Here is a 2,763-nt window from a genome sequence, read left to right as displayed (position 1 = left end):
AAATTGAACAAGTTCCACCCTCGTTTTGAATATCGTGAGTAATGGAGCATTCAAAGAAGTGAACGAACAAACACATAATCTAAGACGCATACCATATCAATCCAGCCCTAAAGCAACTAAAACATCCATTAAACCCCCAGCTAAACATATAAAATGCAAAATAGTAAGGAACCACACCTGATGAGGAGGAAAGCAAATATTGCTCATCTAAAAGCAACAACCTTGTGTAGCGATTCAACTCGAAAATAAAGACCCTACATAAAAGGATTTGTAAAAATTAAGAACAGCAGGAGTATTGGTTAACCATTCTTGGGTTTATCTGAAAATTCAATAGACATTATATATATATATATATATATATATATATATATATATATATATATATATATAATTTTGAAGAAAATCTGATCTAGAAGGAAGGTCATACCTTTGGAGAAATGTTTTGAAGAAATCCAGAGATGGGATTATGGAGGATTGAAGTATCGGATTAGTAGCTCCCAATGAAGACCTAGTTGGTTAATCTTGGAATCATCCATGACCACCCTAGTAGGCTTTTCTGCTCTTTATGGGGTTAGTGCATATAAACTTGGCTGAAGAAAGCGATGACAAAAAATGAAATTCTCATTGAACAGAATCAACAATAATTGTTGGAAATTTGTGGGTGGTCAACAAAAAAATGAACTTGACAATATTTGAAATCTCTAATGATGTGGGCTAATCCGACTTTGTTTTGATTGTTGACAGGGCCGTAGGCATAAAAAACAGTTATGTTTTACTCCATGATGCCCTAAATGAACCCACCACATTCCCCTAACCAGCCGAGAGTTAATTCGACATCTTCAAAATTAGCTATATTTTCATGTCAACCAGCATTTCAGCAATCAGAGACCATAAATCCAGTAGCCGATCAAGTAAGTGAATGCATTGTTGTTGTAAACGATAACAAAACAATCATATAAACTTACAAAATAACAACAAATAAAAATCAACAAATAAACTTATCACTTTAAAGCAGATATAACAGAACTGAAATAAAAATAATCAACCTGAGAAAAAGTTGAGAATCGATAATAATAAAAGAGAGAGAGAGAGAGAGAGAGAGAGAGGAGAGAGAGAGAGAGAGAGAATAATAGAAAAGTCAAAACTAACATTGATGAAATCAGGGGAAAAGCATTGAGGTGGTCATGAGCTATTAGATTTTAGAGAAGAGAGAAGGGGGGGGGGGGGGGGGGGGGGGGGGGGGGGGGGGGGGGGTACCACAACCATTGATGATTTGATGGAATCGGTGGAGAGGTGGTGGTCTATCCGGAAAGCCAGAAGAGGGAGTCTGAAAGATGAGATTAATCACCTGCTACGTAGTTGCAAAGGTTGTATGCCGTCAGCTTCTCCCATTTACCTCCGTTATTGCCCTAAAACAAAAATCAAATAGAAATCAGGAATGGCAGAGATAAAAATGAGGATTTAGATGAACAATTTCGTATGGAGATGAATGGTCGTAGGCCTAAATCAAACCTGGATAACCAAAGATGATTTTAGATGTAAGAAAAATACAGAATCCAAAATCCAGTAGCTTCAAGATAAAGACGAAAATCGACAGATGAAGACACATATATGGAAAACATAAATAGGGAAAACCTTTTCAATTTCATTGGGAGTAATCGTTTCTTGGAAGTTGACAGAGAAGAGCTGATGAAGGTTGTATTTAAAAAAAATTAAATCGAAGATTGACCCAAAAATTAAGATTTCTTGTGGTGGATTGCTGCGACGTCGATTGAGGAGAAAGTACCGCTGGCAAGTGGCAACCATGAAAATGATAGATAACGGTGGTTTCACATAATTTCAGAAAACTAACATATATCATCTGCAAATTAAGATGCCAAAACCCAAAAAAAAGGCCTTGAGGAAATAATCGATAAAAGGTGAGGATGGCGGTGGAAAACGAGAGCCAGGCAGCGGAGGCGGTCGGTGGAAAAAGACCTATGATTGTACGTCAATTTCAAAACCCTTATGACTTTAGGACCTTAGAATCAGAAACAGAAAATAAACCACTATTAAAATAAAGATTGATAGATGAAGTCACCTGAATGAAAGTGAATCAGATAATATCCTTCAAAGTTGCTTGTTAATCCAATGATAGAACCAGATGGATTATCAGTTATCGAAACCTAAATTAGAATGTGGGGAGCAAACAGTTCATACAAAACCGATGATATGGAGTTAGGGCATCAATATGAATCAACAGTTATGCTTCTTATCTGCAAAGAAACCCATCAATTGATCAATTACAGAGGAGCGGTGGCGGAATGGGCAAACGTTGGTATATCGGGTTGCTGGGTAGAGAGGGGTGATGGAGGTAGTAGTGTATTGAGAAAGTAGGGAAGCGTTGGAGGAGGTGAACGGAAGCGTGAATATGAAGAAATTACTTTTCAAACGGTGGCACATTGTCATATTCATGAACCATATGTCCATCCATTAGGACCCGACCCGGCAGCTTAAAATCAAGAAAAAACAGACGAAAATCCAAGAAAAATCCAAAAAAATCCCACACTTATTCCACATTAATCCACCTTTCCCATTTTGCTTAATTTTTAAATCATAGGGTTTCTTTATATATATATAATATATATATATATATATATATATATATATATATATATATATATATATATATATATATATAAAAGAAAAAAAAAATGTTGAGAATGGTGGAATCATTCTCAGCCAATCATTTATTTTTGCCGCAAAAGCCTCCAACGTACAGGA

The 2,763-nt window shown here is 36.1% G+C and overlaps 1 long non-coding RNA gene across 1 annotated transcript in view; it reads right to left on the bottom strand.

Moving 5' to 3' along the window:
- Nucleotides 1-2,435, bottom strand: part of LOC111900201 (uncharacterized) — a 3,504-nt gene extending 1,069 nt beyond the window's left edge. The window contains exons 1-3 of the long non-coding RNA XR_006190579.2: nt 2,081-2,435; nt 428-1,409; nt 178-254 (exon numbers count right to left, since the gene is read on the bottom strand). This is a non-coding gene — a long non-coding RNA (uncharacterized LOC111900201). The remainder of the gene's footprint in view (nt 1-177; nt 255-427; nt 1,410-2,080) is intronic.
- Between the last annotated feature and the right edge of the window lie 328 nt (nt 2,436-2,763).

The sequence above is a fragment of the Lactuca sativa genome, chromosome 1 (genome assembly GCF_002870075.4).
Source record: "Lactuca sativa cultivar Salinas chromosome 1, Lsat_Salinas_v11, whole genome shotgun sequence".
NCBI lineage: Eukaryota > Viridiplantae > Streptophyta > Magnoliopsida > Asterales > Asteraceae > Lactuca > Lactuca sativa.
Note: the sequence above shows the minus strand (reverse complement) of the source record. Positions and strands in the feature narration are given on the sequence as shown.